We start from the raw sequence: 15,964 nt of genomic DNA, 5'->3' as shown, positions 1-15,964 counted from the left end.
TAACAGGAATGTATTCATATGTGCTTTTTCACCTAGACCGAATGAGAATGGAATCCTAGCTTCGGAATATTTTCGGGGTAATTTTGATTTGCTATCAGGACATCCTGAAATATATGTTTCCCTTGTAGCTTATGGTGATAGTTATGCATTTCATCAATTTAGATATTCTCGGATGTTGAATTTTATAAGCGGTGCACGTCATCAACCTTGTGGACTCCACTCACATGCTTCTTTATTACTTTGTACTTCTTATGAGAAAAGTTTGCTGACAAGAGTTTACTTACTCCCAACTATCCTGCAAGTTAGCTATGTCAAATGTTTTCTTAGGCCCTTCTTCCGTAGAGCTATATGTATATACATTTACCAGTATATTATACAAAATAAGGTCTTTGCCTTGGATGGAGATTATATAGAGCGGACAAGCAGAGAACTCACTTATATCCCCATTCTACTCGCGGCACGGAGTGCCATTTTAGTCATTTTTTGTTATAGGTGGTTGAGCAAAGAAAAAGAAAACTGAACCATTTCCTCCTCCATTAGCTCATGTTCTTTGACCACCAACTTACTAGAATAATTGAAATGAGTGACCTAGATCAATCAGGGGTAACTATTGTGCTTTTCCTCATCTCGATGGGTTTCTGTTTGCTAAACTGTACCAGTAATGCAAACAACCTTAAACAAAGGTGCGTCGAAATAGGCAACGTAGGAAACTTGCGCGTGGTTGAATCTGGGAAACAGAGATAGAGAAACTGGAAGAATTGTATACGAATTATGTTCTCCGCCATGGTAGATCGCCTGGTAGAGGTTACATAAAGCGTCTTTGCTTCAGTTTTCCTTCTTAGAATAACTATTGTTTACTCATGCCATCGTTACAGGGGAGAAACTAAGGAAGGCTCAATACCATAGAATCTGGAGTATAGTACACATGTACTTCCTCATAAACCAATTGGTAATTTCTTTTATTTTCTGCTCATTGGATAAAATTCATTGACCTACCGCATAATTTTCATGTAACAACTGTTGCAAGGTATTTTCGTAAAAACGGACATCGGAAGTAGCAAGAATATTTACCTTTTCTAATTCTTGCGGATAACTGAACTAATTAGTAATTCAGTTGTTGAGCCTGTTGTTACAAGGAGCCAATTTATTTTGGTCTGACAAGTTGTAAAAGAAACCATAGCTTAATAGCTTCTTGCTCAGAAAAATTAGGAGACTAGAGGCATTGTCATGAGTTTCTTAAAAGCACACACAAAACCAATCTTAGCATTACTGTAACATTTGAGAGGATGATCTGAGTACGTAGTGTTATATACATATATGAATATATAATAATGGTGTTGTTATTATGATATAGTTTGTTATGTCCCATTCATATTTAATAGGCAAATTTCTTGCTTCGGTGCATGTCATGAAAAACTGAGTAATGTCGTAATAGAAGCAAAGCAAGGGCCCTATCACTATTGGACTCGTTATGGTTATAACATGTTCTCTCGAATTACATAGGGCTAGAAGTCATTTTTGCATTGATACTACATAAAACAAGCTAGGGGAATTGATTTCTTGAAAGAAATAGCACTTGGAAGTATTTGCATCCATTTACCGAACATTGTTCCGAGTCCTCTCGTTTTAAGATTGATTATAGTACATGGAAGCTCCTCTTAATGAAACAAAAACACCACATGCATTCTATAGGATGAACTATTATATCAAGTCAACTGATATTTTACTTTGGAACATAATCTAATTGGAGATGTATCTACTAAGATATATTTACTGTATTACTATCACATTGTGGAGCTCTGAAGTGCCTGGGAGATTGGCAATAGATTATGGTTATTCGATGGTGCTTGAGATGTTTGAGATTTTTGTGAATGGACCACTATTTTTATTTAGTCTTGAAACGGTGGGTACATGGTACATTTTATTTTAAGGAAGTAAAAAGAATAATTTCGAGACTTGTGGTCTCAGTGTTTGCTTGCTATTTATTTAGATCATGGGCGGACAAGTGATTGTGGAAGGGCCAGTGCACGGATGGGATGATTCGTCCGACGACAACAACATTGCAGAAGGTGATACTCGTTCTTGACTTGCACTTCGTAGAATCTTCAATGGAGGTGGCCATCTTTGGAAGCAATATGGCTATGAGAAAATCTCGGGCCGCATTGAGTGCGAGTGGTGACTAGGGCTCGCTTTTACTTAGCACGATGTAATCCATGTTAAAACATGTGATATATCTATCCGTGAACTTCCGAACAACGAGTAACTCTATACTGATGTGTCCAACTAATTTACAAATCGTATTCTATGATCAATTTGCACTCATACTTTCATGTTTATCCGTCAAACTTCGGAATTACCTGTATTTCCATGTCCAACTACCATGCGAAGCATGCTATATGTATGATCAGAACACACTTACCCCTTTGTTGATCTTCTTGGTAGAATAAGGCTATGTATTACATTGGTATTAATAAATTCAGTTCTAAATAAACAATATCAGTCTTATCCCTTTAACAACTCACTCACGAAACAAACATTAAACAGTGGTATATTGCTTACTCTTTGTTCGTCCTTTTATTAGTATTCTACCAGCAATATAAAAGAATGTCATGAATTGGTCGTTGTACTCAGTTTATGAATTCTTGTGCCATTAGAATTATTACCGCTAACACACTTACTCATAGGTTCAGTAAAAATATAATCACCGAGTGTTTTAAATTTTTTGCTTATCACAAACAGATCTCCATTCATGATGTAAGGTGTACACAACATAAGAAATCTTGGCAATAAACACGCGAGCTATTTTAGATGCTCATCATCCGGTCTCTAGCACATCTCTACGCCGCCATATTAACTTATAGTAGAAATATCTTTTGTTCATCTTAAAACCCATGGTTTAAACAGCAAAATATGTATTACTTTTATCAGTTCAGATGTGCTTTTAAAATCATTTACACCATCGCATTACATTGTCTCCACGCCGCCATATTAACTTATAGTAGAAATATATTTTCTTCATCTTAAAACCCATGGTAAACAGCAAAATATGTGTTACTTATGTGGTCTTAAAATCATTTACACCATCGCATTACATTGTCTCCACGCCGCCATATTAACTTATAGTAGAAATATATTTTCTTCATCTTAATACCCATGGTTTAAACAGCGAAATATGTATTACTTTTATCAGTTTAGATGTGGTCTTAAAATCATTTACACCATCGCATTACATTGTCGACGCGGCGTGCCGCCGCGCCATTCCTGCTAGTGGCTATAAAGAAAGCACTTCTTGGGAGATAACCCATGTGTTTATTTTACTACAGTACTTTTGTTTTATATTTGTGTCTTGGCAGTTGTAACTACTGTAGCAACCTCTCCTTATCTTTATTTTATTGCATTGTTGTGCCAAGTAAAGTCTTTGATAGTAAGGTTGATACTAGATTTGGATTACTGCGCAGAAACAGATTTCTTGCTGTCACGAATTTCAATATGCCTCTCTGTAGGTAACTCAGAAAAATCTGCCAATTTACGTGAGTGATCCTCAGATATGTACGCAACTTTTATTCAATTTGAACATTTTCATCTGAGCAAGTCTGGTACCTCTTTAAAATTCGTCTTTACGAACTGTTCTGTTTTGACAGATTCTGCCTTTTATTTCGCATTGTCTGTTTTGCTATGTTTGATGGATTTCTTTGTTCCATTACCTTCCAGTAGCTTTGAGCAATGTCCAGAAGTGTTAAGAATGATTGTGTCACCTCTGAATATGTGAATTTTTGATTATGCACTAACCCTCTAATGAGTTTGTTTCGAGTTTGGTGTGGAGGAAGTTTTCAAGGGTCAAGAGAGGAGGATGATACAATATGATCAAGAAGAGTGAAAAGTCTAAGCTTGGGGATGCCCCCGTGGTTCATCCCTGCATATTTCAAGAAGACTCAAGCATCTAAGCTTGGGGATGCCCAAGGCATCCCCTTCTTCATCGACAACTTATCAGGTCACTTCTCTTGAAACTATATTTTTATTCGGTCATATCTTATGTGCTTTACTTGGAGCGTGTGTGTGCTTTTATTTTCGTTTTGTTATTTTCATTCTCTGAATAAATTCATGCTTGTGTGGGAGAGAGACACGCTCCGCTGGTTCATATGAACACTTGTGTTCCTCGCTTTATCTTTTAGTGTTCATGGCGAATGTTGAAACTGCTTCGTTCATTGTTGTATGGTTGGAAACAGAAAATGCTGCATGTGGTAATTGGTATAATGTCTTGAATAATTTGATACTTGGCAATTGTTGTGCTCATATAGATCATGTTGAAGCTCTTGCATCATGTACCTTGTACCCATTAATGAATAACTACATAGAGCTTGTTAAAATTTGGTTTGCATGATTGATCTCTAGAGTCTAGATATTTTCTGGTTAAGGTGTTTGAACAACAAGGAAGACGATGTGAAGTCTTATAATGCTTACAATATGTTCATATGTGAGTCTTGCTGCACCGTTTTATACTTGAGTTTGCTTCAAACAACCTTGCTAGCCTAGCCTTGTATTGAGAGGAATTCTTCTCGTGCATCCAAATTCTTGAGCCAAATACTATGCCATTTGTGTCCACCATACCTACCTACCACATGGTATTTCTCTGCCATTCCAAAGTAAATTACTTCATGTGCTACCTTTAAACAATTCAAAACTTTATTACTTCTTATTATGTGTCAATGTTTTATAGCTCATGAGGAAGTATGTGGTGTTTTATCTTTCAATCTTTTTGGGCAGCTTTCACCAATGGACTAGTGGCTTCATCCGTTTATCCAATGATTTTGCAAAAAGAGCTGGCGCGGGGTTCCCAGCCCCCAATTAATTAACTTCATTAATAATTCTCTTCACATGTTTTGCCCTGATTCATCAGTAAGCAACTTAATTTTGCAAATAGACACTCCTTCATGGTATGTGAATGTTGGAAGGCACCCGAGGATTCGGTTAGCCATGGCTTGTGTAAGCAAAAGGTTGGGAGGAGTGTCATCCATAAATAATGTAACTAAAATACATGTGTAAACAAAAGAGAAGAGGGATGATCTACCTTGCTGGTAGAGATAACGTCCTTCATGGGAGCCGCTCTTGAAAGTCTGGTTGACGAGGTAGTTAGAGTACCCACTATCATTCGTTGACAACAACAAACACCTCTCAAAACTTTACTTTTATGCTCTCTATATGATTTCAAAACTTAAAAAGCTCTAGCACATGATTTAATCCCTGCTTCCTCTCGCGAAGGGCCTATCTTCTACTTTATTGTTGAGTCAGTTTACCTACTTCTTTCTATCTTAGAAGCAAACACTTGTATGAACTGTGTGCATTGATTCTTACATGTTTACCTATTGCACTTGTTATATTACTTTGTGTTGACAATTATCCATGAGATATGCATGTTAAAGTTGAAAGCAACCGCTGAAACTTATATCTTCCTTTGTGTTGCTTCAATGCCTTTACTTTGAATTTATTGCTTTATGAGTAACTCTTATGCAAGTCTTATTGATGCTTATCTTGAAAGTATTATTCATGAAAAGTCTTTGCTATATGATTCATTTGTTTACTCATTATCTTTACCATTGCTTTGAATCGTTGCATTCATCTCATATGCTTTACAATAGTATGATCAAGATTATGATAGCATGTCACTTAAGAAATTATCTTTGTTATCGTTTACCTACTCGAGGGCGAGTAGGAACTAAGCTTGGGGATGCTTGATACGTCCCAAACGTATCAATAATTTCTTATGTTCCATGCTACTTTTATGATGATACTCACATGTTTTATACACATTATATGTCATTATTATGCGTTTTCCGGAACTAACCTATTGACGAGATGCCGAAGGGCCAGTTGATGTTTTCTACTGTTTTTGGTTTCAGAAATCCTAGTAAGGAAATATTCTCGGAATCGGACGAAATCAACGCCCAGCATCTTAGAATTCCACGGAGCTTCCAGAACACCCGAGAGCAACCAGAGGGGGGCCACAGGGCCACCAGATGACAGGGTGGCGCGGCCAGGGCCTGGGCCGCGCCCCCCTATTGTGTCACCGCCTCGTCAGCCCTCCGACTCCGCCTCTTCGCCTATTTAAAGGTCCCTGACCTAAAACCTCGATACGGAAAAGCCACGGTACGAGAAACCTTCCAAAGCCGCCGCCATCGCGAAGCCAAGATCTGGGGGACAGGAGTCTCTGTTCCGGCACGTCGCCGGGACGGGGAAGTGCCCCCGAAGGCATCTCCATCGACACCACCGCCATCTTCATCAACGCTGCTTGTCTCCCATGAGGAGGGAGTAGTTCTCCATCGAGGCTAAGGGCTGTACCGGTAGCTATGTGGTTGATCTCTCTCCTATGTACTTCAATACAATGATCTCACGAGCTGCCTTACATGATTGAGATTCCTATGAGTTTTGTATCACTATTCATCTATGTGTTACTCTAGTGATGTTATTAAAGTACTCTATTCCTCCTCCACGGTGTAATGGTGATAGTGTGTGCATCGTCTAGTACTTGGCATAGGTTATGATTGTAATCTCTTGTAGATTATGAAGTTAATTATTGCTATGATAGTATTGATGTGATCTATTCCTCCTTCATAGTGTGATGGTGACAGTGTGCATGCTATGTTAGTACTTGGTGTAATTGCAATGATCTATCATGCACTCTAAGGTTATTTAAATATGAACATTGAATGTTCTGGAGCTTGTTAACTCCGGCATTGAGGTGCTCTTGTAGCCCTACGCAATTAGTGGTGTTCATCATCCAACAAAAGAGTGTAGAGTGGTTTTATTATGTGATCAATGTTGAGAGTGTCCACTAGTGAAAGTATGATCCCTAGGCCTTGCTTCTAAGCATCGAAACTCCGTTTACTTACTCGTTTCGTTGCATGTTTACTCGCTGCCATATTTTATTCAGATTGCTATTACCACTCATATTCATTCATACCACTTGTATTTCACTATCTCTTCGTCGAACTAGTGCACCTATACATCCGACAAGTGTATTAGGTGTGTTGGGGACACAAGAGACTTCTTGTACCGTGATCGCAGAGGTTGCTTGAGAGGGATATCTTTGACCTCTTCCTCCCTGAGTTCGATAAACCTTGGGTGATCCACTTAAGGGAAACTTGCTGCTGTTCTACAAACCTCTGCTCTTGGAGGCCCAACACTGTCTACAAGAATAGAAGCACCCGTAGACATCAAGGATCCCAATTCACCTCAAGATTTTGGCAGAAAGTACATGAAGGACTAGGAACCCGGCTGAATTTCAGCACCGCCTGTCACCCACAGACTGATGGACAGACTGAACGAGTCAATCAGATACTGGAAGATATGTTGAGAGCATGTGTGCTTGAGTATGGATCCAAGTGGGAAGACTGCCTGCCTTACGCAGAATTCTCGTACAACAACAGTTATCAAGCCAGTTTGCAAATGGCCCCATTTGAAGCACTGTACGGAAGGAAGTGCCGTACCCCTCTGAATTGGTCGGAAGTCGGAGAGAGCCAAGTCTTCGGCCCAGATATTCTCCGAGAAGCTGAAGAGAAGGTTCACAAGATCCGCGAATACCTCAAGACAGCCCAATCAAGACAGAAGAGCTACGCCGACAAAAGACTTCGAGAGATGACCTTCGAGATCGGAGATTTTGTGTATCTCAAAGTATCCCCCCTTAAAGGAATGCAGAGATTCCAACTTAGAGGAAAGCTTGCACCCCGATATGTTGGACCCTTCAAAGTCCTGAGTCGCCAAGGAGAAGTATCCTATCAACTAGAGTTACCGGAAGAAATGTCAGCGGTACACAATGTGTTTCACATCTCGTTACTCCGGAAGTGCTTGGAAGTGCCGGAGAAGACCGAGGTTTTCAAGAACATCGATCACCGAGCGGTGGATATCAATTCAGATTTTACCTATCGCGAAGTACCTATTCGCATCTTGGAAGAAGCTTTCAGAACCACCCGCACCAGGAGTATCAAGTTTCTGAAGATCCAATGGAGTAACCATACCGAAGAAGAAGCCACTTGGGAGCGAGAAGATTTCATGAGGACTGAATACACAGATCTCTTTAGTACCTAGTTTTCTTTAAGATCTCGGGACGAGATCTTTTGTAAGGAGGAAGGGTTTGTAACATCCCAAGTTTCAACTCAATAAAGAAAAGGATTTCAATTACTCAAATTTTACAACAAACAAAAACTTTTATTTAATATAGTGCCATGCCTAGTGTTGCATATGTGCATAGTAATCATACTTGAGTGAATTGAATTTTTGCCTTGATGTTGGTTTGAATGCTTAGTAAAGATGCTTAAACCCTAGGGCTTGATCTTGGAAACTCAAAAAGAGAGAAAAAGAAGAAATGGAGAAATACCCATTTTCACTCACATACACTTTAGCCAAATTTGCAAATCATCAACCAAGGCCACCATTGCTTGTGCCATTGTTTGTGAAACACTAATATATCAATAACAAACACAATTGCATCAAAGAAACACAAATCAAATCAAAGGAAATCTCAAAATTCACTCACATACGATAATGGTCACTTTGCCCCTTTTTAACATCATGCCCACTTTGAGCCTCTGGTTTGGAAGATTCTTAAACCAAAACCTCTCACTTCTTTCCACCTCATCCAAGACCATATCAAGGTGGAAATTTTTGGTGTTGACCATCAGGGTTGACTCTGCCTACATTGACCAGTATAGAGGTGACAAGTGGCAACTTTGAATCAAAGAGAAGATCATCCACTTTTTGAAACTTTGCAAACCAGCACCAAATTGCACACCACCACCACCATTCTACTCCAAATAATATTCAAATCAACTCCACCAAAAAGATTTGAAAAATTCAAACATTTCCTTCTTGCGGCCATTTCATCGAACACTTGGCAGGCACAATTCTGGTTTGATCACACACTCTTTTACACAGCAGGTTTTAGCCTAAACCACTTTGGTTCTGAGATGATAATTGCTCCTCTGTGTCTCCTGCATCAAGCCATGTACTTGCCTTGGTGAATAAAGCTTGTGGCAAGCCAAAGCAAGGCCATGCCGTGCACCATGCCGGCCACATGCCACTCGATCTCTCTGAGCCTCCTCTCTCTCTTTTACCTTGTCCTGGAGAATCCCCTAACCTTGTTGATCATCACCCTGCACGGCCTGAGCTCGCGAGAGGCTGGCATTGGCCAGGCCAGCACGCGCCCACACCGCCCAGAACCGTGCCAGCACGCGCGCTCACCGCGTACTGGATGCGCCAGAGCGCCGCTCGCCCCATCGCCTCGGTACTCCTCTACCCCTCTACTCCTGCATCAAGCTTCTCCACTGCACCCTCTAGCCCGTAGACATCCTCAAGTGCACGCAGAGGCACCGTCGCCGTCGTCCTTGCCAACTTTCCGCCGCCAGTACTGAGACGGACAATGCATGCGCCCGAGCGATCCCTTCACCCTTTTGCCGCGCCAGCTAGTCGTTGAGCATCGCCATGATGCCGCCTACACAACGCCGTCCTTACCTTGCCCCTTCGCGCACTGGAACCTCCGCGCCATGCTCGACCTTCCTCGGCACCCGCAGCACCTCCTCCCCTCTATAAATAGAGCTCTCCCGCACCCCAACTCTTACACCATCAGCTTCTCCTCCCTTCCCTGCTTCTCCTCGACCAAGTCCCACACCCAATCGTCGCCGGAGCAGCCTCAATTTGTCGCCGGAGCCCGCCAGTACCCGGAGATCATCGACGTCGATTGGAGCTTCCCCACGCCACGCCGCTTGTACCAGTAGCCTCGTCATCCTCGCCAACGTCGCCGCGCACCTCGCCGTCGACCGCGGGAACGCCGGTAGGCTCTCCGACCCTCTACCCTCGCCGCCAGTGCGTCGGGATGTCGTCGGAGACGACGATGCTCCACGACCGCACGATCATGTTCTAATCCAACGTCCCACGCTCGCCCATACCCCTTCGCCTGTTATGATTCGCTGACAGGTGGAACCCACCATGTCAGGCGGCCCGCGCGTGTGAGCCACGCTGCTGGGCTGGCCCAACTTATTTTCCCCTCTGTGGCCCGTTTAGCTTTCCCGCCAGAGCCCAGCAATTCAAATTCAGATTTAGGTTTTATTTGAAATGCTTACAGATGCTTTGCTAAAACTTGAATAGTTTCAAATTGGCCAAACCAAATTTTGTGAACTTTATATATTCTGAAAGCTTATGAAATGATCTAAACAACCCCACTGGTCTCACACTCAGATTCATTGTAGATTTTGAATAATAAAAATAACAAGGCAGGGACTTTACAAACTTCAAACTTTATTTAAAATTCAACCATAAATGATTTTGAGTTGATTCCAACTCTCATAAATCACAATTTATGTACTCTAATTGTTTATGCAAAAAGATAGCCGAGTTGTTTGCATGATCATGGACTACAGCAAAACAATGGCTATGGAGCCATTTCTAGTTCATTTAACTCATTTGGATTAATTTGTTTAAATAGTATGAGGGCTACTCTCATTTAAAGCTTGATCCTAAGTAATTCAATAAGAGGTAATGACCTTAGTCTAAGGAACCTCATATTTTAATACTTAGTGATTTTAAATCATTACCATGCTATTCTTAAAATGCATGAGGTGTAGCACCTCATTTAAAACATACTCCCACATAATAGATATGAAATGTTGACCTTGTTCAACATATATTCATAACTTATTATTATTTGAGGAGATTAAATCTTAATAAGAATTAATGAGAGGAAATTCTTTTCTCCAAAGAATTAATTAGCAAACCAAATCAATAATTGTAATGAGAGGAAATTATTTTTCTCTTAAATAAAAAAACCAAGTCAATCACCATGTTATGAATGATGTGATGCTAGAATAAGTTTGTATGAACCTTTGGTGTGTTTAGTCTAGCATGTAAGTTTTGTTTGGTGATTGTATACCTCGTATTCGTGTATAGACGCTAGTACCGAGGAGTATCAAGAGGAAGAGGGCTACTCTCAGGAGGAGGAAGACAACTTTGATCACTACCCCGCTCAAGGCAAGCTAACACTCTTGCAAAGTTCCCAAGTGCAAAGCTCTACAAGGGCAAGGCACCATCACATTTTACTTTATGTCTAATCAACCTATCCCATGTTTTCACCTTGCAATTATTTTGCTTATTGTATTTTAAAGTTTAATTTTGATTTATAATTCACTTGGTCTAGAGTAGAACAAGAGCATAAAATTTAGCCTAGAGCAATCAAAGCTAGATAGCACCCCTCATGACTAGTTGCTATTGCTAACTAAATAAAATTGACTACTCTAGATGGGAACTTGTGAAGTGAAATGACTTTGAAAGGTTTTGAAGGTGAATGTGACATGCATGACTTGGTGAATGTTGATGAAAACTGATGATTGGATTTGAATGCGATACCCTTCCAATTATACAAGTACCCACACAATACCTGATTATGGGTAGGGCTTAACTAGAAGTTTGTGTATCTTAGTATGGGTTCCCTCTAAACAAGCATCATAGGGGTTATGCCGAGGCTGCCTCCGTTAAAAGTGAAATGATGTGAATATGAGGTGAATGTCAGACCCAAGCCCTGTGCAGTTCCCGGGTTGACGGTTTGTCTTCACCGAGAGGCCAAGCTCATGGGGATAGGTGCCTATACTAGGGTATATAAGTGAAAGGTTAAGGTTGATGATCCGCGTACTGAGTTACGATGATTCGGGGTTATCCTCGACGGATGTAATCAAAAGTTGTGGCACAAGAGTACAACCTCTGCCGAGTGTTAAACCTATTCGAATAGCCGTGTCCACGGTTACGGACGATTGGAAAGGCCATACTGTTCCATTGTCAGAACTTTTGTCTTAAAGATGATTGTTGAATTGAAAGGTGATTTGACTTGAATCACAATTGAATTGTGGGAATGACACTAATGTTCCCACTTGAGTTAGTCTAGCAAATGAAGAGTCTTTACTAAATGTTTATGAACTAAACTTGGCTTTATGCAAATAAACCTAGAGCTTAGCACCCCTTATTACAATTGATAAGTAATTACATTAGTATTAGTTTCCGAGTACTTTAAAGTACTCATGGCTGTGTTCCTGGCTATTCAAATGCCAGACGATGAAGAGGAGCAACAGTATCAAGACGACGGACAACAGGACATCTATGATAACTAGGAGCATCTTCTAACGTCAAGCGTTGCCTGTGGAATAGATAGTCCACTACTACTTCGCTTCCGCTACGTATTGTGTTGCTGGTCATTAGATCAACTATTTGTGTAATATTGGATCATGTGATCTATTTTTGTAAGACGATTATGTGTTGTAATAAATGATGACTCTATGATATTCAACTGTCATGTCTCGCAAAAACAATCTTCCTGGGATTGCGATGTATGGCATAATAGGCATCTGGACTTAAAAATCCGGGTGTTGACATACCTCATCCGGAAATACGTCGCCAAATTCCTGCAAAACATTAGAAACACCAAGAGGAAGAGGGGTCATGTCGTTAGAAACCAAAACTGTACCCATGTACAAGAGCACAAGAGGCATGGCTGTAGGATCCTCGCTAAATTCTCTCATTTCTTCTTTGGTGGCTAATGAGACTAAGGAATCCACTCTCTCACTTTTCGTTATATCACTCACAACATTACAATTCTCTCGCCTATCTAAAAAAGCATCCTCCAAGTTTACTTCAACTTTATGACGAGATTCATTGACAATTTGTTGTGGTGACATAGGCTGTAAGTTGATTTTCTTGCCCTTGAACTCCAAGTGATGTGTATTGGCACAACCATTGTGTTGCACAGGACGGTCATAGAGCCAAGGTCGACCCAATAGTAGGTGACACACCGTCATAGGAACCACATCAAAATCAATGCAATCCTTATACGGTCCAATAGCAAATTCAACATGCACCATGTGGTTTACCTTCATCTCACCATTGTCGCTCAACCACTGAATATAGTATGGATGCGGGTGCGGTAGATACTTCAACTTCAGCTTGGTACACAACTCCTTGTTTGCTAAATTGCGGCAACTCCCGCCATCAATAATGACCTTGCAAGCCTTGTCAGGACCAACTAAAGCCTTTGTTTGGAACAAATTACAGCGCTGAGTAGATGCACTAGGAAACACATTAAGAGCACGCTGCGACACAACAATGGTGCGAGCATCAGACGGATATGCATCTTCACCATCAGTGTCATAGTCATCATCTTCTGGAGCATTGGGATCAACATCTTCTCCAGTCTCATACTCATTGTCCTCATTGATAATCATGACTTTGCGGTTAGGACAATCTCTCTTGAAGTGACCCTTGCCACCACATGTATGACAAGCCATATCACAATTGCGCGCAGTAGACATGTTAGAACCACTCGTACTTGCAGCAGATTCGGACTTCTTTGTGTTAGACACATTGGAAACCGGCTTGCTAGACGGAGTAGAGTAAGGGGCGGAGCGCGTCGATGGCGCCGGCGCCGTAGGCGGGGGCGCACGAGGCGTGAAGCGCCCAGCTCCTGAAGCTTGACCTTTAATCTTTGCTTCGTCAGCCAACTGTGATTCAGCTTCTCTTGCATGATGTAGCAACTCATTCATAGTGGTGTAACTGTAATGACGAACAATGCCTTTGATGTCATACTTCAAACCATTGAGAAAACGAGTCATTGTCATCTCAAGGGATTCTTTAACACGGCCACGCTGCATGAGCATCTCCATCTCCATGTAGTATTCATCAACAGTCTTCACACCTTGTCTCAATAGGGTCAACTTATCAAATATATTGCACAAATAATTTGTGGGCACAAAACACTCAGTCATTGCCGCCTTCATAGCACGCCATGTGATAATAGGCGGTTCACCATCTTCTTCGCGAGCACTCACATATCGAGCCCACCAACGCAAAGCATAACCATCAAATTCATAAGAAGCAAGCTTTATCTTCCTATCTTTAGTGTAATGTGGATGTAAACCCCATAACTTCTCAATCTTGAGCTCCCAAGTGAGGTATTCTTCAACATCAGCTCCTCCTTCAAACTTGGGTATAGAAAACTTGGGCTTACCCAATCCATCTTCCTCATCATGTCCACGACCATTGCGGCCAAGTGGAGCCCAACCTCGAGGAAGATCACCACGACCAGGGGCGTCATCAGCATCTTCATTTTGTTGTCGCTGTTGATTTGTAAATTCTCAACAGACATTGTCAAAGTTCGGAGAGTGCGTTGAATATCCGTCATTTGATCTTGCATTGTAGTGACGGGGCTGTAGGTAGGCTACCTATTTGCACCGATAACAAGCTCTAGCGCTGACCGTAGACAACCAATGATACTCACACAAGGCGATAAATGTGGCAATGCAACTATATGGATGAAAGGTTGCAATGCACTAGAGAGACGCTAGCAAAGCTCAACGGGACATGCACAAGATTGCTCAGCTACGGGTGCAGTAAAAGAAAACTTAGGCCTACACTTGATTCTTTCTAGCACTTCACTTTTCTTTGTGGATTTTTTTTATAACGCAGCTATGTAGCTTTTTTTTGCTTCTTTTCAATTTTCTGTTTTTTTTTTGACTCGGCTCCTTGATAACACGGCCAACAAGATATGCAAAGCACCAAACCCTAATGAGCAGCCTGTCGAGCGGTAAAACTAGTCTCTTCTGGGGAAGTTCCTAGTCACTTATATCGAAAGGCTGTGGCTATGGTTGGGACAACACACTGTATGCTATGTGGACTCGGAGTAACAATAACTGAAACTAGATGATTATAGAGACTCAAACCCTAGCAATACTAGATGGAAAGAAAACGTACGCAAAACAACTACGAAAAGCAACTAAAACTCGAAATTAGTGCAATCTAAAGCTATGGCAAACCCTAACCCTAACTTTTTTGGCTTTTTCTGGATAGGAAACACTCACAACTCAACTATGGGGTGGATTGTGGATGGCTTACCGAGGAAAACTGGAAATCTGATACCAAGATGATAAGGGGTGACCCGATCTTCTCAGTAAGCAACGGTGGTGATGATGATCACGGGATGATTGCAACGGAGATAACTTGATGAAGTGGATGATAACTTGTATGACGCAACGAGATCTCTCGATTGGTCCCTGTCGCCAATGCAACGAGCTCTCAACCACTGCAAGATATTCGCAACTCCACACACTTGCGCACGTAGCCGCCGACCACGAAGCGGTACGTTGCAACCGTCTAATTCCCAATGGAACAGCAGATCACACAAGGCTTTTCAGATCTACACAATATCAAGCAATATGGTGTAGGGAATTCAATAGTTTTGCAGAGCAAACAACTAAGAACTATGGTTTATCTTAAACGTGGTCTAAAGCAGCTAGGGGGGGTCACAGGCACTTATATAGGCGTCCGGGACGACTTCCGGTCGAAAAGATACAAGAATAACCGACCCGAGAATAGATCCGATCGAGACGGACCTCGGACACGACCGGCTGCGGGGGCCGGTCGACCGGGCACTGGGACCGGGCTGACCGGTTCAAACCGGGCCGATGACCGGGTTGCAGCCGGGCGAGGCGACGTGTCGCGCGATGTGACGCGCCGGTTGGCATCGGCGTGGAGCCGGTCGGCGCCGGGGTGGATCCGGCAGCTGCCGCCCGGTCGGACCGGGACCGGGGACCAGGCGCGCCGGCGTGGCGGCCGGTCCGACCGGGTCTTGGGCCGGCCTGGACTTCGTCTTCTCCTCTCGCGCATGCCTCCCACTCCTCCCTCGCGCGTCCATGAGATATCTTCATGTTCAGCTCCTTGTCCAGCTCCACGTCCATCTTCACGTCCAGCTGCTCCTCTCCTCCTCGTGCGATGCTTGTCTCCTCTTCATACCCGATGATACATAAGTAATAGGACTTAGGTAGTATAAAGTTCCGATCAATCAAAGTATCGTTTAGGAACAAGTTCACCTGTTGTTTAAGTAGCTTTGCACGAGCTCTTGTAATAGGTCCAATCCGGAACTTCATTGGACTTGAGCTTC

The sequence above is a fragment of the Lolium rigidum genome, chromosome 3 (assembly GCF_022539505.1).
Source record: "Lolium rigidum isolate FL_2022 chromosome 3, APGP_CSIRO_Lrig_0.1, whole genome shotgun sequence".
Lineage (NCBI taxonomy): Eukaryota > Viridiplantae > Streptophyta > Magnoliopsida > Poales > Poaceae > Lolium > Lolium rigidum.
This window is presented reverse-complemented; position numbering follows the sequence as displayed.